This window comes from Plectrocnemia conspersa, unplaced genomic scaffold, assembly GCF_051122295.1.
Source record: "Plectrocnemia conspersa isolate PC_06_02 unplaced genomic scaffold, ASM5112229v1 ptg000009l, whole genome shotgun sequence".
In the NCBI taxonomy this organism is placed as follows: Eukaryota; Metazoa; Arthropoda; class Insecta; order Trichoptera; family Polycentropodidae; genus Plectrocnemia; species Plectrocnemia conspersa.
Window position 1 is genome coordinate 21,003,086 of NW_028277173.1, and position 24,470 is coordinate 21,027,555.

Here is a 24,470-nt window from a genome sequence, read left to right on the forward strand (position 1 = left end):
TTAGAGTGGGTATGTTTATTCTTAACGCACGGGACAACTTCTCTAATCTCCCTTCGGTATTCGGATTTAATTAAGGTAAGCCGGATGTATAAAGATAAGTCATGACTTCATGTACGCGGGGCTTTATGATGTTGACGCTTGTACATGTGAGGTTTCGTACCTACCTAGCTTTTGTGAACGACTAGAACTTTTTCAATCAGTAGTTGGTTGTTTTTGGTTGCGGAAAATAAAAAAAGGTAATTTGCATCGGACGATAGACACAAAAAATGCTGCTGGAATTTCGGCGAAAGCTTTTTAAATGTGGGTCCCTTTGTATGTTATTTTTTATCCAATGTAAAACGTATTAAATTAACGCTCTTGATGAAATTTCTGTTTAAGAAATTAGAAAAAAATACAACTAAAAGTAATTTAAATATTAATGGAATTTTTTTGGTGTGTGTGATAAAATATTATTATAAGTTTCTGTGCGGCTTTTTATAAAACATCATAATATACTATTTGATGTTATTCAAAGGTTTTCCATTAAATTAAATATAAATGTGTTTTTAATAACTTATATATTATATTATATTATATATCATAATGTATTTTATTATACATGACCAAATATTGCATTTAAAATATTCGAATTAAAATATTATTTCATGTTAATTTATTCTTTGCAAATTTGCTGCTTTTAAAATATCTGCATCAATGGTTTGCATTTAAAAAATAAAAGTCAACTTTTGCGTTAATTATAAATACAAGCATAATATTTTCACGCATGACATCCGCGTTTAATATATTATAGAGCTTTCACTCAGCGACTTAATTTGTCCCACGGCTGATGCACGGCACCGCTTATCTCCCTCAACTTTTCCAGATATAACTCAATCGAGCTTGAAAGCTCAGCTCATGCAGCACCCCCTCTCCTCATTCCCGTTCCGAACTCTCCTCCCAGTCTCATTTTGTCCGAAAACATCGAGAGCGTAGAGCTTTCGGCCGTCCATCATTGAGTCGCTTTGGCAGCGTGACAAAAAAGATCCTGTGTGTGTTTCAAGCACTAATCCGTCCGTTCTGTAGGATATCTTTTGAAGCGGTCGGCTATTTTTCACGGCGGCGATGAAAAATTAAGTCGCAGCTCGATTTATTACAGAGCACGTGACAAACAAACGTCGCGCTTTGTCACGCGCGCGTTAATTGCACGGAAGTCGATTCGGTTGTGCGTCGTATGTCACCCGTCACGCCTCATATGACCGGTAAGCGGTCCTTGCATAAATCATTTTAATTTGAAGCGATATGCGGGAGCAGTGGTGGCTCATTCGAGAAAATGTAAAACCACAGTACCATGTATACATTACTATAATCTACAAACACATTATACATAAAAATGTAGAGCGAAAAGCTAAAATATGTAAGCCAGCTCCTCTTAGCTTCCGCCGACAACATCTTTGTGTCTGGAAATCTTGTTGTAAAGTTTAATGGCTCGTGTTAAAGACATGTTCTCGATCGCTTAAGTCTTACGACAATTAAAAAAAATGTATTAGGATACTAAATCTCCCTTTAATCTCATATTTTAGGTATGAAATATATTGTTGAGATTACACTTGTTAACATTTTTGCAACAAATGTTTGTTTGCAACAAGCATTTAGAATTTTTATCATTGAAAATTTTATTACACGTAAAATTTATATTAAATATAAATAAATAATTGCATATTACAACTGCAAAACATTGTATTTAAGACTGGAGCAAATATTTAAAAACAGTAAATACCTTTATTATGAAAAAAAAATATACTTAAAAAATATAATCCAATGCCAAAGAGCAGCTATAATTAATTTTATTAATTTGCAATTTAATATTATTAAAGTAATATGCTAAAAACAAACCTCAAATTGTAGAACTTTCAAAGAACATCGTTGACATTTATAAAACAAATATGTAATTGAAAAAAAGTTATTTATTTAATATTATTTTAAATATAATATTATTCCACAAAAAATGCTAAGTAATAAAAAAAAAATCTTTTTTAAACTAAAATATCACATTTAGAGGCTTTATTTTAATTGTAAAAGGTTTTTTGTTTTTTTCTCCCAAATTACAACCAGAATCGTTTTTTTTCATATTCTTATTTTTTTTTATCAAATTGGCACTTATAACAAACTGTAAACATGAAAATGGTTATAAACTAATAACACGTGTAGTATATATTTTATAATTAGTGTATATGTTAAATTATTTATATAATTGAAATAAACGTAATTAAAAACTGTAATAATACTTTTTATAGCATGTTTTTTTAAATACCATAATTAATTTTAAAAACGTACTATAATATGCAGTATAAAACATGTTACTGATTTATCACATTTTAATGTGTACAATTTGTTTAATAGCTATTACAATATAATAAAAATGGGAATATAAAATAAAACACTTGTGATTACTTTTTTTCAAAAAGTAACCACAAGTGTTTTATTTAAAAAAAATAACTAAAATACATTTCACTTAAAGATAAAATAAAAAAATAAAAAAACCAATGAATTAAGTACTAAATTCTAAAGTAATATGTACTTCGACATTTTGTGAATATATTTATTGAGATTATGAGATTAGTGGGTTAATGTAGTTACGCAAAATATTTGTATGTTATTTTCTGGTACGGGAATAAAAATACTCTTTTATTGTTAGTATTTGTAAGCATTTATAATTATTTTTTATGAATAATATGAAACAGCTTATTAAATTTATATGGTATTTCTATAGCTTTATTTTGGATGTCTTGTAATTTCAAAATCATAAAAAATACTTGTTTATATATTAACATTTTATTTTATGTAGTAAGTGCGATCTTTAAATAATATATTGTTATAAGGGCTGAAAAGGCGGCAAGCCCTTTATAGCGAAGTTTTAAAATGTGTTTGTTTAATTTGGGCTTGAATTCCAGGTATTTAATGCTTGATTTTCATTTTCCGTTACTGCCTTGTTCTCTTTGGAGAGGCGGTGGCAAAGTTTGCCTACGTTTTGTAAATTGACTTTGTTTTATTCTGGGTGATTTTAATTTTCCACTTCTCATAATATTTATTTAACTTTTCAAAATAATTTTGTAATTTATTCGCGATTAGCTAAGAGCGTAAGCACTTGTTAAACTAGCTGTATCATCAGGGGGATTGGATTAACACGTATTTTTTAATTTCGGGATATCTTTCTTTGAAAAGAATCGAAAAAAAACGAGTGTTCGTTATTTAGTTAAACAACATAGCTTCTACTTTTTAGGTATAAGCGTATTAAACGTAGCAGATAGTAGTATTATATTTGTATATGTTTGTAAATATAACCATCACGCTACACTGCGTCGAAAGCATTTTTTATATCTAACATTAAAATACCATAATATTTTTTATTTAAAACTGTTAAATTGATGTGTTTTCAAGTGATTTTCGCAGAAGCTAATCTGTTAATAACTCTATGTCTCAGAGATTATTTAAATTAATTTTTTAATCAGTTTATTAAACTAATGGGGTGAATTAGAATTGTAGAATTCTTTTTGGGCTACCCTTATTATTATTAAAATAGTGTAGTAACTGCTTTAGCGTTTTCATTTCATTTTATGCTTCGCCAATTCAAACTTTTTATGCTACGAAAAGTCAGTGTTCAAATATTTCACCAGTTGCAAAAAAAATAATTATGTATTTTTGTTCATGTTGATTTAGTCGTATATTTTTATAAAGTTTTACTTACCACTTTTTCTCAAACATAAAACTTTTAATGAGACTCAACGAATGTACCTTTTATATTTTAGTTAGCCACACAGAAAGAGAGGGATTATGAGATATAAAACTGGTTAAAAAAGACGCAACTAAAAAATACCATTAAGAGCTAAATGGAGAAACTTACTGACGTCCTCTGACATGGACATAGAAAGTTGTATAAGAAGAAATATTTAACTTTTAACTCGATAATACAGCGGTTAGTGGAGCTAACTTTCATGCCTCTTTTACTATTTTTAACGTTCCGATTAGTGTGTCATATCATATATAAATCGAGTTGTATTAAATTTGAGGCAAAAATTTAGCGAAGTGTTATTGAAAATATACTTTACATTAATATAAATTATGCATGTATTCGTATAAAGAGAGAATATAAACTCGTCGAGTCGTTCGAATGCAAATAAACGCGTTCGAGCTTCGCTTTCATAAATATAAATAAATGTTCACGAATGAAATACGTTATAATCTAGACCTTAATCGCGCTTTTCTGCTTTCTCCGGGCTTGTGTAAAAATATTTCCATCGTGTTATAAGTAATTTGCTTACGGAAAATGGAGCTTTCGTTCGCGGCACTAGTTAGCGAAGCGAGAGTTTATTTCGTTAATCGGAAACGTTGCCCTGCATGTGTCTGTTTTTTTTACAGAATTTTAATTATATAGAATGTCTTATGACTCATCGAACATACATATAAAATAATTATTATGATAATTATTTTAATCATTTAATTGCTTTGGGGTACACTAATGTTACCATGCCATAGTACTAGACCGTTATTATTTTTTAATCATTTTATAATTGACGTGATACGTAATACGGCTTACGATAAAATTGCTCCAGTGTGTACGACAAACAAAGCGTCGTTAAGTATTGTGTTACAAATGAGGCGGTTTTCTTGTTCGCCGTAGTAGCTTTTAAATTCTAGAGAAATGTATAATATATGTACTCGTATTGTGTATGTAAATTCGTAACTTACTTTATTTTTTTATTATTAAATATTAGTATTATTAAATGCGCGTATAATGCTACGATTATGAATTTTCAAAGTCGTCCGTATAATTTCGGGCTTACGTAATGTTTTGTGCAAGTAGATTATTTTGTGTTTACGAGATGTACTTTGGTCTTTGTGCGCGAAGAAGAGATTAAATTGCAATTACTACAAAGTTCTAAAACAGACTAAATGTATACAAATATACCTTTATTGTGTTGTTTTAACCATTTTGTAAAGCGTAGAATCTAAATGTAATCAAAATAAAATTATTTGAACCGTAAAACATTATTCCTGATATAATATATTTAACAATGAAGTAGTAATATTTAAATTAATAATAAATATTATAAGTAGGTCAATTGTAGTACATATTATATGGTTTCTCAATCTTCACTATCATTCGATTAGTGGTGTAGCTCCGCTTAGTGCGCGTTCGGATGTATGTAGTCAAATTTTGATGAAAGTTCTGACTTATAATCTGAACGGAAGTGAATAATGTACTTTATGTGTGCGTTTATAAATGTTTATTCTAAAAGGAAGATGTACTTTTGCTTACCTATACTCAAAGCGTGCACTAATTGTGATGATGTGGGTGTGATTAAATTTATCTTTCTTCGTAGAATCATTTACAGATGAGATTTAGCAACACTGCACTTTTCGTTCCGCATTCCACATGCTGTCAGTATTGTTAATGCTATATCTTATTTTATGTAAAAGCGTCAAATTGCTCATTTAAGGATGCTAGTTCTTTTGAATATTCGATCGTCACGTTAATGTGTTAATTCATAGTCAATGCATATATGCGACAAGTGCTTTATATCTGGCCATAATTCCAATCCAATTACTTGCAATCAAAGTCTGAATTTATACTATGAAAATAATGTAACGAGGGTTGTGCGGTCCAAACCCTTTACACAATTGTCTTGTTTCCTTGTTGATGGATGATCATGATGGTCATAGTAAAAAGACAAAGAACCTTTCAAACGTGGTCATCTGTGTGTGGTCGCTACAGGCACAACAGGTTAGCAATATTTAGCATCAAAAAGTTTTCAATCATTGTCCGGAATCAATCACAAATGATGACACAGCTGGCCATAGCTATTTAAAAAAAAATATGGTCCAATTATTCTTGCTGACGTAACACCGCACCAAATTATACAGATAAGTGGATGGCACTGACGCTGATGAGCCCTTCTTGGATTTTTCGAGCCCCAAAGTCTGCAGTTTTGCTTATTAACAAACGTGTAAAGAAAATTATCGTTTTTGTCTGATAAATATTCGAGTTTAAAGGAATAAACAAGAGGCTCTTCGGATCCAATGGATTCAATTCTTGCACTAATTTAATTTTTCATAGAACAAGGTGCAGATTATTCTTTAAAATTCTTTGATGTTCTGGAAAACTCAAGCTGTGATGAACGTCGCTTGGTTGATGTTATTGCATTTTCAGCAACGTTCAATCGTGGCTGTAATTTAAATTGTTCGCGGCCTTCCTGTCTGAGAAAAGTTTGTAAAAAAGGCAAGTATTCGCCTTATAGCCAATTGTGATGGATAATTTACAGTAATAAAATGAAATTTTAATTATTGTGACTATTTTAATTGTTTTCCACCATAACCGCTGTTTTAGTTTAGTCTAGATACAAGAACAATGCATTTTCATTCCTTTGCTGCAGTGCTTAAAAATAATGCGGAGAGTTTTAATTTGTATGCGAGTTGCGATCGCTAATTGCAATGAAAGCCCACACGACTGTATTGTATATTTTCTCTGTTACATATAATATATAATATAGGGATACATACGTATACTAATGATTATAATGCCGTTAGATCCTACGTCTCCTTTTTGCACGATTTCGGTTTAATATACGCATTCAGAAATTCCTCACTAAATTGAACCCTTGCTTATATCGCGCGAGCGTAATACCGTTGAATGAAAACGTCACAGTTTTGGGTACAGGACAGACGAGAAGTTTTTGTCGGAAAACAAGGAGACATCCTGAAACGCTGACAGCGACTCCATCCCCTAGTCTTAATATGATATTATTCACGCCTTCATTAATCTTCCCCCATATATCCACGTCCGATGATGAAAAACGTTAACGAGGACATCAACGACTACCTATTTTTTACAAAGCATGATCGATAAGGCGGATAAATAATTCTTGAGTAAAATTTGGTATTTTAAAAAAAACTAAAATCTTTTTTTTAATAAGATAAAGAGTACCATCTCATTGGATTGTTATTGTTTTCTTCTTTATTTTACAACTGACAAGTTTAGGTGAAGTAAGTTTTTTTTGTGAAATTACAACTCAACACAGTGAAATGGTTACATAAACGAACTATTTGGGCAGAAACATTGCTCGTGTAAAATGTTAATTTTTAATAACGCTCCGCTCCATTAACGACATTAATCTCGGTTAAATTTTCGTGGCAGCGATTGTAAACATTTTTAATGGCGACCCCTGCGCACCGGCAGTCGGCAGATGGTAAATCATAATTAGTCATCGCCGTCCATTCATTATTTGAAGAATTCTCCCGTCGAGACAGTACTGCCGCCCGGACCATTAAGAGTCACGGGTGGATTCCCGGATTTTTTACCGGTATAATACTATGTAGACTTCACGCTTCGTTGGTCTGAGTTACACCTATAATCCACACTGCACAAAAACGACAGACATTTCTTCTCTCAAAGTAACGTTAAGCTATTTTTAAACCTTAGAAATATTTTTCTCTCTTCGTTAAGGTATATGGTAAGAGTAGAACGGCGTATATAGTAATTAGATCTAGCGTTTTATTCAACAGTTTTACTTTTCTAGTCTTCAGAGTAAACCTTTATTTAATATCTAATTTATAATTTAAGCTTATCTTTTTAGTCTCAGAAATATACTTATATGCCTAAAATGATATATATCATATTTTATCTAGATGTGTATACTTGCAAAAGAATCGAGAGATTTGGATTTTTTAATTAAATGTATATAGATATAATATTATCAATCTTATCTTAATATTATAAAAATCCGTAATGGTAATGAGTTAATTAGCACTATTTTTATTTTTAAGATAATCTGTAATTATGTATCTAGCTACACCACTTTCACATTAGGTCTTTAAATAACTTATGAAGAAAAAATATGTAGTTTTTTTTCCAAAAATAGCCCTCCCTTTCGTAATCGATTCAGATACTTCACTTCGGAATCTTTTAACACAACCATCATGAGTTATTACGGCCTTTGGTTGCGTCGTCATATTTCATATTATAGTGTCGGATCGTGTCAACATTTCCAAAATAACGGTTCACTAATTGTGCAAACTTCACGATTTATAACCCACGTGACTAATGCCATAAGCGACAAGGAATGCCAGTACTAATAACAGGATGGTTTATATGCGGCACGTGGAGCGAAATATGTAAAAGATTTAGTGTCCGAATTGAGTGACACACGTGTCGACTATTTAGAGTTTCAGGAAATTTACACTCAGATTGAAACATCATACGTTATTCATAGTGTTCTCGCCTGGATTTTTCTAGTAGCTTGGAAAATGATTTCTAAGAAAAAGTGTATTTGACTCTCACTATTAAACGTGTAGTCCAAGTGTATTTGACTCTCACTATTAAATGTGAAGTCTTACAAAAAAGTTTATATAAATATCAGTTTTTTTTACTTTCTATAGGTTGATTTAATTTTTAAAAATAATAATTTTTAAAAAACAGCATACATATATTTTTTAATTAATGGCGAAAAAGCATTCTCCATGAAATCTAAAATTTTTTTTAAACATAAAATAAGCCCTTGTTCATGATATATTTTCACTAAATAAGTATTAAAGTAGTTCATTCTAAAGGTCTTAAAATTAATTATTTTGAATAAATACTTTAGAATATTCACTAATATTTTTTCTAAGCAAAAATAGTTTTTAATTTTCAAACTAGTGAATATGATTTTATTTGTAAAAAATGTATTAAATTATCTGTAGTTAATTCAAAAATTAAATCTTTGAAATGAAAAAAATACTACGTGAGCTACAAATTTTTACTAAAAAGTTTAAAACTATTTATAATACATACTAATCTCTTTAGTTGCTCTCATAATATTAGCAAATTTTATAATTATTGGCAATATAAAATAAATATTTTTTTTACAAGTTGGATCAAATAATTCTATTTAACTTATTGGTTTATACTTAAGTCTTAACTTATATATAAATCAATGTGTATTTAAGTCGTAAAAATATTATATTTGACATGTTTTTATTCTTGAGAAAAAACATATTTTAAATATATTATTTATTTATACTTATATGTATATTATAATAATATATAATAATAGAAGATTATTTGATACGAAATATTCCATGAAAATGCCAAAGTGTATTTACTATCAATTTTAAATAATCTTATTTCTTGCTTGTAACGTAAATCATACATGTGCATATAGACGTGTATTTATTTTTACGATTTATAAAATTTTACCTTCACATTATTATTGTGCTCAGCATTTTCCCTTTGTGTGTTATTTGTCATGTCAAAATTGTACGTTATATCAAAGAGAATGTTTATGTAGAATTTGTATCGCGTTTTTTTATTATTATATTCAAATTTGTGTACAAAACATTTTACCTATTCATTCGGAATAATAGTAAATAATATTTGCTTTTAATATTATGTTTGTATTCATACTGAAATTTCATTTAATTTCGCAATTAAAAATGTTGTTGTTTACATTATTTTAGATTAAAAAAACTAGCTAATATTCGAAATACGCTATATAAAATTGTCGAATGCAATTTAGCTGTATTTATGGTAATAATTTGCAACTGAAATATAAATATTGCGCCGCAGGAACAATATCGGCGGTTTTTGCGCTGGACGCATCAGATTTAATAAATCAGATTTTCGGGTATATGGCTCGTTGGACACAATAAAACTCACAATGCAAATTTGTTCATTTTTGATTACATTGAAGCTTTTATATAAAATTTGACAATGTTGATATGAAAATGTCAAATTATACCGAAATATGATTTTACCTGCTTTAATAAATCGTATTGTTTATAATAGTTTAGTTATTACCATATACGTTTTTGTAAAAAATGTATCTTTTTAATCTTAGTTTATATACACAGTTTGTATATCTACATGCTTAAGATTTATTGTTTTATTGTAATGTATTATATTATAACATACAAATTTTTAAGAGCGTATCATAAAAATGTATTGATAACCCAAAATCCAATATAAATATTCTTTTGACGAAAGATCAAACTTTTACTTTTTAAGTATTTAAAAATAACAATAAAATTAAAACTTTAGTTTATGATATATTGATATTTTGTCGCTATTATTTCAAATTTAAATCTTGCTTAAAAATATTATTACATAAAATATGTTTTATTACGTTTAAAGTAATTTGCAGAGCTCAGTGCAAATATAAGTTGTCAAAATTAAATTAATATCCATAAAAAATGTCAAAGAAAATACAAGGACAAATAATAGATCGAGCACATTAATAGATTTAGTATTTACCAATACCAAAAGAATTTATTGTAAAGTAAAATCAACTCCAAGAATAACTGACCATTCTATTGTATATATTTATATAGAAAAACATAATGAACTTAAGGTTAAAAAAACAAAAAAAATTGATATTATTAAAAAAATTAATTTTAATAAATTAAGATTAGAATTACAAAAATGTTACTGGAATGTAGATAATATGGATGTTAACATGATATGGAACAAAATTTATAAGAATATAGTAGATTGTAAAACAAAAAGTCAATATAATTTTAAAAAGGAATATCGTTACAACCCAAAACCGTGGTTTAATGATGATGTTAAAAATGCTATAAAGAAAAGAGATGAGTCATACAAAATTTTTCAAATATTAAAAACAGAACAAATAGAATATAAGTCTTTAATGAAAAATGGAAAACATACACACAATGTAGAAATATGGCAGTCAAAGTATTAAGAATGGCTAAAAAGAAATGGTATGAAAAATTGATAGATGAAATACAAAATGATCCAAATAAGATGTGGAAATCAATAAAACAATTAATTAATCCAACTCAGCAAAACGACATAATAAAAATGGAAATTAATGGAAATATATATCAAGATCCTTATATAATAGCAGAAAAAATGAATACATATTACATTGAGAGCATAGAAGAAATTGTGAATTCAATACCAAGGATTAGTAATTTAGTACAATATAATAATAAAGCAATAATTGTAAAATTTAGTAAATTTAAATCAGTATCATTAGATGAAATTCATAACATAATATGTAAATTTAAAAAAGGAACTAGTACTGATGAACTAGATATAAATATAATTAAAGAAACATGGGAAATAATAGGAACTAAATTAAATTATTTAATAAATAAAGCACTCTCCTTAGGAGAAATGCCTGAAAATTTAAAGATTGCTACTATTGTACCTATACCTAAAATAAAAAATAGTAAAAAAGTTGAAGAAATGAGACCAATCAACATGCTACCGTGTATAGAAAAATAATAGAAGAAGTAGTAATCAAACAATTAAAGGAATTTATTACTTCTCAAAACATAATATGTGAACAACAATCGGGATTCAGAGAAAAGCATTCCACTGAAACTGCATTACAAGTAGTGATAAATGATTGGCTGTTGGCTAAGGATACAAACAAAATCATTGGAGCAGTTTTCTTGGATTTCAAGAGAGCCTTCGAAACAATAGACAGAAAAATAATGTTAAAGAAATTGGAGAGTATAGGTATAAGTGATATAGTTTTAAGATGGTTTAATAATTACTAATATAAAAGAAAACAAAAAGTTAAAATAAATAATGTATATTCTGAAGAGAAATTAGTGTCTTATGGAGTACCACAAGGGTCTAAATTAGGACCATTGTTATTTGTTTTGTATATTAATGATATATGATTTGCGGATGACACATTAATGTATTGCATAGGTGATAACATTAAAGAAATTTTAAATAATTTAAATAATGAATTAAGTATATTAGAAATATGGTTAAAGAATAATGTACTTAAATTAAATGAGAATAAAACTAAATGTATGTTTATTAATTATAAAACAGTTTTAGATAATAGTACCAAAATAGTAATAAATAACTCTAGTATAGAAATAGTGGATAATATAAAATATTTAGGAGTAATTGTTGATACAAAATTAAATTTTAAAGAACATTGTAATTACATATTAAAAAAAATTAGTAGAAAAATAGGTTTATTATCTAGATTAAGAAATATATTAAGTATAAATACAAAAAAAAAATTTACAATAGTATAATATTGCCCCATTTTAATTATTGTGCAACACTATTAAATATGTTAAATAAATTAGATAAACAAATGTTGCAAAAATTACAAAATAGGGCAATGAGAGTAATCTTAAATAAAAATAGATTAACTAATTGTAAAAGTATGATTGATAGATTAGAATGGTTGAATGTTCAAGAAATATTGAGTATGAATGTTTTAGTATTTATATATAAGTTAGAAAATAATATGTTACCAAAATATTTTATTAAGTATTTAATAAGAAATAAAGATGTACATAAATATAATACTAGAAATAGAGAAAATTTAAAGAAAATTAAGTATAAGAAAACGAGTACGGCTAGGGGAATTATGTACGGAGGTTTTGATTTATATAATAGTCTTCCAAGAGAAATCCGAAACAGCAAAAATATAACGGGTTTCATAAATGGAATAAAAAAACACCTTCGTACATATAGAAATAAATTATAATATTAAGACTTTATTATTGTATATTTTTATTTTTTATTTCTGTTATGTATTTTTTATATATTTTTATATATGTTTACTAAATTTGTTAGATGTAAAGATTAGCTATTAAGCTAAATAAATTAATAAAATAATAATAATAAAAGATAAATATTTGCAAAACTTTTTGTTAACTTTCTCTGTTTTAAATCAGCCCAACTCGATTTTTTGTAATATTATAAAAAAATCTTCTAACCTCTTGCGATTATGTCAAAAAATTGATGATCGTTGGGTTGAAATATTTTGTCTCATTTCAAGTTATATTTATATTTTTTATTAATACTTATTAATTTATATTTTATTTTAAGTCCATGTCCCTAAGCTATTTCACACATCAACTCGGATTAATACCGTTTCTAATATAAAGATGTTAACAGAAAGAGCAAAAGCACTCGATGTTCTTACATAATCAAATTGTAATTTCTTTTTAGAATATATTAATTATCAGATACATTCCTACGGGATTATGATATAAATAAAGGATTAAGAGTATATTGTAAATAAATAATACTTTATTTACATATTATTGTAAATTTTTTAATACTGCCATATAAAATGTAAAACATAACAGAGTTATAATATTTTATTCAAATACTGTATGTATTTTTATCGGTATAAGTACAAACAACACAATTTATTACATTCATGCATACAAGAGAGATAAAATATAAAACATTCATTTAATAATAATAATGAAAGCGGAATAATTTAGTTTTCACGCACAGTGCCTCCAACAAAAGTGTCGAATCCAATTTGTTTGTATTCATATGCGTAATTTGCAACCGAATATATAAACACAATTGAACGCCGAGAACAATATCGACGTTTTTTTTGCATCACAGCTTTCCGTTATATTTTGTATGCGTATTTTGCGAAAAACGTATACATGCATGTGCTTGTGTATATTTGTGTTTTCGTTCATTTTTCCGGCGAATTGTGCGCTCTCAACAATGAAGCTGAAATATTACAATAATTAAGCTCGGACAATGGGCGCGCTGGATTTTCATGAAAACTTGACCGCAGAGCTTTGGTCGCACAGCACGCTCGTGTTGCCAGCTGCTGTACAATTTTCACGGTGCACACGGTCAATTTTCATTTCGTGCCCTGTCATTTTAACCGTACAATGACGCAGCACAGGTGTGCGGTTATTCAATGTAAAATAACATAAAGTCGTAAATATTTATATTCGAATGTGCTCATCACAATACATATCGGTGAGAGATCAAACTGGTGCCTTATGACATTAATATCAATTATGTTATATTGACATACATACTTAACGGTGAGAGATCATAAAGTGTAAAAAAGCTTGAGACCTAATTAAGTTGAATATATATATATATATATAGATACGAGGTATATTTATAAAGTGAAGATTGGCTAGTAAAGTAATAATATTTTTTACTCGATTTTTGCAAGGGTCCATGTGACTAGGTTCATTGTATTTTATGTGCAAAAAAAATCTGCTGCTAAAATTTACCGGCAAAATGTTTCTGTGCATCTAAATGATTTATGAATAATTGGCATTTATAATGTAGTTGAAGCACATCAGAGAAAAATGCTAAGCGCTTACATATTATTTAACTGTATGATAAATGTAAATGAGTTTCCAAAACTGTTCTTGTAATAAGTGACAATAACATTGGGTGTCAAGAAAGAGAGCAGCCGTGAGAGTTCCTTAAAATTAGAAAATACACATGGTAGCTATGTAATCAATTTAGAACTATTTTACTTGCTTTGTAAATGTTTTATACCTTTACATCTTAACTTTTTACATATACCTTGTATGAATATATAACTGACACGGGTCTAAAAACTTTCTTAGAACTAAATTCTTTGTCAAATATTCAAATATAATTAACCTTAACCAAAGTATTATATAATATGATCTCCATAAGGCAAAGGTAAAATAAATCAAGCACATATATTACAAATACATTTCTTATTTATTCTTTTATAATGTAAAAAATGTGACGTTTAAGGATTGTAGCTTACAGAAATTATTGGCAAAAAATGTTTGGTTCACTGATGATCTAATTACTTCTATTACTTAAATAATATTTTTATTGACCCCATTACTTTAAAATATATTTCCATTAATATGGAAAAAATACACAGACTCGTTTTTAATGTTAAAATTAGTAAGCTGCAGGAAAAGATATACATAATTTATTATAAAATTAAATTTACATTAGATACATAAATTTAACATTTTTTAAAATTATTTATGGACATATAAATAATATATATTAAGATACTTAATGTGTGTATTAATAATGAATTTTTAAATTACATCATACTGCCGATTTATGTTTATTATCAAGTTTAGCAAAATTATTATGATAGGCGAATTTTGAACAGTTTTTTCAGTTCATGAATATTTACGATTAGATTATTACTTTTTCCATTTATTTTGTATTTTTAATAAATTATGTTTTGCGTTGGTAATATAAACATAGAAAGCTTTCGCATAATTTATAGTCTTTTAATGTGATTTTTAACTAGTACATATTTTAAATTAGTAATAACATTACTTTATTATAATTGTAACTGTATTTATACTATTTTATTATCCAAATCTAAGTAATATTTTAATGCAAATCTCTTTATTATATATTAAAATTTAATTAAGCTAACAAAATTATGGTACCGCATACCGTTATTTAAATTATTAATTATTTTTTTATAAAATTATGCGTAAGGTCTAATAGCTTTACGTCAATGCACCACACATAAAATAATATATATTATGGGCAATAAAAATCTCATATACTCATATATATATAAAAAAAATATGTACGTTTATTACATTTTATTAAATCAATCTATATCAATCGTACAATATTTGTAAATATTTATTATATATGAATTAATACGATAACTCAAGAAAACCAGAGAGAAATATGACTTCCTGTTTCGTTTTTGCTGTATTTGTGCGTGGTAGAAACGCCGGCAATATAGTCTTGAATTAAACTCGCTCGATTCTGTATGTGTACTTAAAAAAATATTTTGAACTTCTTTAATATTAAATTAATGAATTTGTACCAACTGGGTAAGTTGGTCAGACATTATAAATATCTAAGAGCAAGTTTTAACTACTGGACGGAAAGTCTGGTAATCGGTGACATCTATATAATTAATAATTAATTTTTATATGTGGATTCATTTCTAATCAATAAATTTTAATTTGCAGCTAGAGTCGGTTTATGATAATAGTGCATTTTTATGAATTAAAATCCGAGTTTGCTGCTGTGGCTCGAACCCATAGCCTTTGAATTACCAGTCTAGAGCAAATGGACCTCGCCATTTCCACTTTAATTTATTGGTACTACTGCAGATATTATCCCAAAGATTCGAGAAATAATTTTTAATACCAAAATTTAGCCTATAGATTGACACGTAAATAAGTGTTTTAAGTTATAAAACTAAACAGGACACTGAGCGTGGGTCCAAGTTTTACCCTGGGATTTTTCACGACGCTTTTACCACCGGCCGCCCATTCATCACTGTGTTTTATTGCGGGCAATTTGCATTTGCGAAATCGACGCTATTGCCGCCGAGCATAAATTATATCGTGAACGGGACGATACTCTGCCGCTCGTTCTGATTCGTATATGATTTATGCTCACAGTATCGGCAAGTTGGAAAACGGGACTAGAATCAGCTCTGGGATTAACCACAAGCATGACGGGAGTGCAAAATTTTCGGTCTATTTTGCTGCATCGGAAATAACTTATAGTGTGAGTTCATCTTTCTGTTCGTTTATTACTATTTATTGTATATTATAAGTTATATAATAGTTTACTTTAATTAGTATTCATTATAAGTATATATTAATTTAAATTATCAGCATAGACATCTAGAGAGATTAACATAACTTCAATTACGAAGTTGCCAGTGATGTGGTATACATAGAAAGGTTCACACAGATAAAACGATCATCATCTTTATTAACGTAAATGTGCAATATTATAGGACAATTTGCATTTAGCACAAATCCGAACCTCATTATCAGTGCTCTCGGAGGTGTACACGCGTTTTCGCTCTGGCGAAGAGGGCAATCGTTTTGGGGGGGCCTTTGTCAGTACCCGTGTCACTGAGCTTTCGTTCTCCGGTGTGTTACTTAATACGTTTGACTCGAGAATCAGGTAATATAATGCGAAGGCTCGGCTTATGAAAGGGACGTTGATCAAAAGATACGGGCGAAAAGTCTCCTTCGAGCATGTGTATGTACATATATATTATTATATCATATTAGATACACGTGTATACTCTCTGAATGTATAGGATAATATTAGCACACCACCTTAGTCATTGTTGAATTAATTTTAAATATGAGATATATTAGGAAAGTACGGATGGAAAGTGCAGAAAATATTTACACATGGATATTTTGTCAATCTAGAATTTTATTATACATCTTAAATCTAGAGATAATTTATACATCCAAGTGAAAGCCTTTTTATTTATATTAAAACAATTACTGTAACGGTTTATTAGGATTTAACGTGAACGGGTTTTTGTCCAACAATTTTACAATATTTTAAGTCTACCGCTCAATGGGAATTTTATACGAGTATAAAATGTCGGTGGCGTCGTCACGCGTAAATAATATTAATATCAACGATTTAACACATGATTTTTATTATATTCAGGTGATTTAATGGATTTAACTATGATTACTGGAATGTTGAGTTTAATCAATTATATTTAATACTTACATACCAAATAAGATTAAAAGCTTAATCAATGTCCAATACCATTTCTGTGGATTTTTCAGTCAATGTAGCTATATATGTATATGTTTTACAACTCGGTTTAGTCGATCGATGGCGAGATTAGAGCTTCTAAACACAAATTTTTTAACATGAAAGTGTTCATTTTGTATTCTTTTTTGCATATTTTATAATATTTGCGAAGGACAGTTAATTTATATGTGAAAATCTGGAATAAAACGCAGTATGTACCTACGTGTTTCATAAAGTACTAATATGTCAGTTTGTTTTTATGTGGATAAGAAGTAAATTTTTTAAAAAGAATTGATAGCAATTTGTAAATCTTTTTTTTATTCCAAATCTAAATTGCACGTGATGTTAGTATAAAACGTCATTATCATCAGTTTCTGCAGGCACTGATCGTTTAACAAATTAAAAGTAGTGATTATAATCAAGCTAAAGATAGCTTTGTATCTATGATTATGATTTTTGTTTTAATTAGTTTCAAAATTCAGATTTCTGTCGGTAGTGATTTTATATATATTAATAAATGTATTAACATCATCAAATTGATGATAAAATAAAACATATGTACCTATATTTAAAACTAAAATTTATGCTTGAAATATTTCCTGTTTCATCTTTTGAAATACTAAACAAATTAATAAAGACTAATTTTGGTTAAATTAAATCAATAGTCTAACAATTATTATAATAACATATGCGAGTCTTTTTAATATTGTTTTATCATATTTGCTTTAATTTCGAACAATTCAAATGTATCATTATATGTTTGTGTCTTAGAAACATTACAAGTACAGCAGTTTTGAAAAAAATATTTCAAAGAATTGAATTTCAAGTTATTGTAATATTAAAATTAAATTATTATCATATTTACTATTTTCTAATAGCAAAAACGTTATTAATATATTTAAGTATCAGTTATATTTTAGATTATTACTTATAATAATAGTACATATATGAGTCTTATTTTGTATTTTTTCATCAAAGAACTTTTATTAAAATATCTTTAAATATTTTTCAATAATAAAATACATTAATATATTTATTATTAATGAGTAAAATACATTTATTAATTATATTATTAGTTGGAGTGATAAGTTGGTTGGAGGTTTAATTAAATGAAACGTAAATAATAATTGGTAGATTCTAAGAATATTATACGTGTAATTTAAAACTCTGGTTTTGACCTTTTGTTTGATTTATTTTTATTATTTAATTCTCTGAAGGACTATTTCTTTTTATAAAATACTAATTTTAATTAAAAATTAATATTAATGGTAAGTGCAAATGTTGCAAAATCATGCAACGGTGGTTTTGTTATATTTTTGAAAGGAGTTCCTCTAAGATTTTTTGTCTGTTGGCGATGATACCGGTTATCTTAAAAGGACGAATTTATTTGTAATTTAAACCGTGCTAGTTCTACATTTAGTTATTAAATTGTTAATTGCTAAAAAGAGAAGTTTTACTAACCTATTATTTCTAAAAATCCGCTCAAAAATCGTTGTTTTAATGCTTATGCATAGAAAAAATGACTGGTTAACAAGATATTGTACAAATTATAAATTATTCTAAATTACATCACCACCTATGGCGAATAACATTTTAATTTAAATTACATTTCTATTTTTAATGAACATACCACGGGCCATTGAATATTACTATTACTGTGCTCTCATTGTATAATAAAAAAGCAAGGTGTTATTGTGAAGTTTATGAATATTTTTATAAATCATAAATATTTGAAAACTTTCACAAAAAATATTGCTATTAAAATTAACTTCTAATACTATAGAGATTGTGAATGATTTTTACCTAATATAAGAAATATTTACTAGCATATTATTTTCTGTTATATTTTACGAGTATTTTTTAACGCTGAAAAATACACATTTATTTTAGCAATTGATAATAGATAAAGTTTTCGGTGCACCACTTTTGACTTTATTGGATAAAGTTAAACATCTCGATTGAATTGCTATCTTACTTATTGTCATTGCTAAAGCACAGCAAATTGGGAACTAAGGTCGTTTAAATAAAAAAGGAGAATCGGTTTGAATCAAAGGGATTTTAGGCATAAACGCCTTCAAATGTGTTCAAAGCCTTGTGTGCATTTACAATCTCCTGCGGTCTATTGAACATCTCAGATCCTCAGTAGGGTTATAGGGCAATCAACCTAAATATTTTTTTTGCGCTGTGGTAATATAATTAGATTTATGAAATTTCAGATCTCAATAATGTACCTTTTAGTATTATATTTTTCCATTATTGGCAACCTGTGTCATCTACCGAACCAATAAACTTATTTGATGGATTTTTACATTGATTGGCTTGCTTTTAAAGCAATATTATAGAAAAATAACTATTGTAGCCATTATTTATTCTTAAAATTAAAGATTTTGTATGGTAATTAAATATTACTTGAAAAATTATAGAAGTCTTTTTTAAGTTTAAAGTATAACATACTATTATCAGTTGTTGCTGATTCAAGTCCAAGTTTTTTCCGCGAAGGCGTATATAATTTTACGACGAGAAGCTTATGAACTTTTTATTGCTCGAGAGTGAGGAGTCCTCAGCGCCAGACCAATTACTGTGCTGCGCAAGAGATGGCCATCAAAAGCCAAATAAAATCTGGCACACAGCGATGTCTGCCTGCTTTTCTGGATTCGCGGGAGCTTTTAAAGCCCTCGAGAAAAAGGTCTATTAAGCATCCGAGGCGGCTGGGAAAAGCGCGCCCAGAACGAATCAGATAACGCCGTCGGATTGTATTGAGAAGTGTGAGGGTTACGATTTAGCAAGAAAGCTCATTTGCGGATAAGTGTGTATGTGTGTTCGCTCCGCGGGAGCTTTCCTTTGGGGAAATCGTTGATTAATACAGTTGGCGGTGATAAATTGACGGCGCGATGAAAAACGGCGTATTGAGACGTATAAAGCACGGTTTTGGGCGTTGTGTTATGTATGCAAGGTGTGGTGAAAAAGTTACTGGACTGTTTTACTAATCAGAAAACTGGGATAAGAATGTGATACTACAATATAATAAGTGTTTTTAAGCTTAATGCTCTGAGATATCAGTTTTTTTATTACTGGATTTTTAAGGTTGCTTTCTGGCTTCATTTTTGGACCCTTTTTGTCGCATAATATTCGTAAGCGAATGATATTTTGACATGCGGTTTATCTCGACATTTTCAGTCACCATCCAATGGGGATGCGATCCCAAATGTAGGAGCCGGTCGATTCGAGCCGAGTGAGAATATTGAAACGTAATCCTCGCGGGACTCGTTTCGTGGACGCAAAGTCCTGTTGAAAGAGAGCATCTCCATTGCGGACCCACACCGGAAGTAACTTTCTCGAATCGAACCTTAAAGCTGCTCTTTCCACTTTAAAGCGCACTTCCGAGAAAACTTTTGCATAGTGTAAGTGATACGCTATATAAACGTGGTGCTTTTTAGCCAGTAAGTATATCTAGTGAAATATCATTTCAGATTTGAAAGTTTCACTTCTACCTGCATAAGTGGTTGTGGTCGATATTAAAAACATATGGTAATTTTATTTTAATAAGAAAGCTGTTTCTTAATATGCTGTATTTCTATACATTGTCCGAACGAGCGCAGTGAAAAAAATAAGTGACAATCGCAGACCAGGTGGGAAAATTCTGTTAAGGGTTAGTAACGCAGCAGTTATTTTCTCATCTCACTAAAATAGCAACAGTACATGAGAACATCTTATTTTATTTAATATTATATATTAAAATCAAATATTGTAAAACAATAGTTTTACACCAGAGGGTTATTATTAGGTACATATTTATTGTCTAACAGTTATTAAAGGTTAAAATATATTATATGTACTTACTTTTAATAACAAATTACCGAATAGATAAAACGATCAGTTTCCTTTGTATTAATATCAAACGGAAAATTACGAAACGCCTAATATTGGTGCGAAGAATTACCAGACGCTTAGCATGACAATAATAACGCAATACAAAAGCAAAACGCGTACAGCAAAGCGGTTACGTAAATACTATATAATAAATAGATACACAAACGTCAACACAAATTCTCGCTTGAAAATACGAATGAACGGATGTATTATGCTAGTTTCTATCATGGTTATGTTTATATATGAAAATTAAATGTCTGAATTCTAGCTAACTATTTACTATATGTTAGTTCAGTGGCAGTTCTCTACAACTTGGGGCTATAGACTATGTTTACAGAAATAACGGGGCGCTAACATTGAACCAATAAATTAACGTATTAGATATACAAGTAACATAATAATATATTTGTAATTGGTTAAATTTACGTTTAATTTATTTGAAATCGAGTGAATATGCTTTGACAGATCATACCTAATTTGTATACATGCATACCAATGGTGGTGAAAAGTTTGTGAAGTTGGAAATAACAAAATTGTGGCGCTCAGTGTCAATCTAACTCTAAATTATAAAAAAATCAATATAATTGTGAATATAAAATTTACAATCAATTACATGTTTAATGAGCACGCATAATACAACACTTGATAATTTGATTTACTGAAAAGGAAAAATAATTTTATTTTCATGGGATTAGAGACACATGATAAAATCGATATTGTAGCAAATATTTTTTTAGGCAAAGAAGAATGTTACGATACCCGTAATACCCCTATATATTATTACTTATTCTTGGAAGGTGTTTCCATCGAAATATTTCGTGAATTTAATTATGAATATAAGTACATTAAAATAATTAAATTAGAAATTAAAAATCAACCCTTATGGAAGTATTTTAGCTTTTGAATTCTTCTAACCTTTTCTCTATATATTAGAGTAATACATCGAATATTAAAAGTACTAATGTATTTTTATAGTACATCAAAAGTTGTATGTATTAATTTCTCATTATTAGAGAATTTTCAATATTTAATATGTACATTTTAGCTCCATTTCAATTAATCGTCACCATATCCGTGAAATTAGAAAATTTAGTTAAATCTAATCTATGATGGTCCTAGGTAATCTATGATATCCTATAAACGATAGAAATTGAAAAATATTAAAGTCCATATCGGATTGGAACACAAATCATTTTTGCTCGATAGTTAGCGATTTTTACCACTTGTCTATCGTGCTGGACATTTAATTTTAGGACTTGTAATGTGATTTTATTTTTACTTTGTAATGTGGATATGCTATAATTTACATTAATTTAACTTATTCCAGCAACATTTCTTATTGCGCTTTTTTAGGGGGCGTAGCCCTTGGGGTGGTTGACCTCACAGCCAATGAGACTCTTCGGTGAATCGTGCGCAGGTGGTGATGGCCGTTAATGATGCTCAGGGCTCTTAGGCTGCGTGCGGCGAGTGTCAGGTGTGATCTTCAGGTCTGTCGGTGAGGGCGCGTGACTGGTAGATCTTGGCTCTCTGTTCGTCTGCGTCACTGGCTCTGCTGTCTCTGTGCCTCCGTCTCATGTGGTGCCGTGGACCGTCTGCCTTAGGCCGTCTGTCTTCTCCTCGTTGGAGTCTGAGCTTATATCCTTTAGGCTTAGGGGGATGCACGCTAGCTGGCCAATCGCGATTATGCAACGATCTCCTAGCCAATCGCTGCAGTGGCTTCTTAGAATTCGAGAAATCGGACGTTGTGTTTCCGAAAGAGAGTTTTTCGGAAGGGGTTTGCATTGTAATGATTGATTGCGTCCGTACCATTTTGTCACAAAAGAGATTCTCTTAACAACCCGTGTTGTGTGTGGTCAAAAGAAATCCCTCTTGTGCCATGATGTTTGTCTCATTGTCAACGAATGAACGTTTTTGGTCACTGTCATTACAATGAGACAATCGCCCTTTTAAATGTGCCTATATGTGTGGTCGCCACACATTATTATTTAATATTCTAATTCTTACATCAACAAATTATAACTAAACATACTTATATTATAATATATAACATAAACAAAAATTGAAAAAATACCTAATTTTTTAATTTATTTCTTAATGCAACTTTTAAACATTTAAAAATTAAACTTTTTGCCTCTGAGAGTCACTTAGGCCACGCCACAAATCCTTGTAACAGAACTGAACTTATAGTAGCAAAAGTATCATGAAAAAAACATTAATTACCGCAATTATCATGTCTTATAAAAAACACTAGTTAACTGATAAATTGAGTCATATTAATTTGTTACTCTGTAATTTCTGGCTTAATTATTTGTAATACAAGTATTTTAAGTAAGGTAAAATTTTCAATATAATGATAATTTTCTTAGCTGCTTTATTTGTTTAAACGGTGTGATTACTTCACAAATTTTCCATTGTTTTGATACGCAGTAAAGCATACATGAGCTTTTTCGTCATTGCATCGCATTCATGTATTTTTGAAGAATATAGTAGTTTTTATAGTTAACAATTGGTGTCCAGGTCATAATATAAGTCCTAATGTTTGGGTATTAACCAAAATTCTGATTTAGGTAAAAAATCAGAATAAAAAATACCACGAGATAAATAGATTAAGCTACATATTGATAAATAAAACCTTTCTTTTAATGGATTTAACTAGTTATCTAAAATATATAATGAGAGCTTAATATTAAAGCATATTCCCACTATCTGGAAAATTTATATAATTAAAAAACCTAGGAAAGATTATCAATTATCGTCGCTTAGTAAAACATTTGAAAAGTTAATCTTATGTGTGTGTAAATTTCTATTTTTTTCTATTATTTGCTTTACGTCTACTTTTTTAGAACTTAATTTTGACTGATAGTTGAAAATTTTTAATGAATAGCTATGCGTTAGACCATGGTTTCCCAAACTATGTTCCGCGGATCCAAAATAGGTGTTCCGCGGAGCCTAAATAGATATTTCACAAAAATTTAGAGTAGATTAAAAAAATTGTTAGTCTTGCTAATACATAAAAATTGTTCATAAATCTGATAAAAAAGCTTGAAAATATGTGTTAAATATTTAACATTGATGTGTATAAAATCTGGAGGGAAAAGTTTCATAAGTCGGTGTTGTTTTCTTTTAACTTTAAAATTTGATCGTATTTAAACAATATTTTTTTTGTTAATTAATCACACGATATTAGTGCTTGTTATACGAATTTTATTTATGTGACTACATATGCTACTAGCAGTCACTGTATTTTGCATAGGCATGCACTGTTGACTAAAAAAATTTCCACAAATTTAAAAAATGTTATGAAGTAGCCGTGAAAATG

The 24,470-nt window shown here is 28.8% G+C and overlaps 1 protein-coding gene across 1 annotated transcript in view; it reads left to right on the forward strand.

The window, feature by feature from the left end:
• The window catches only part of LOC148232216 (uncharacterized), a 454,607-nt gene that overhangs the window by 38,735 nt on the left and 391,402 nt on the right, over window positions 1-24,470 (forward strand). The gene's annotated exons all lie outside the window — the stretch shown is intronic.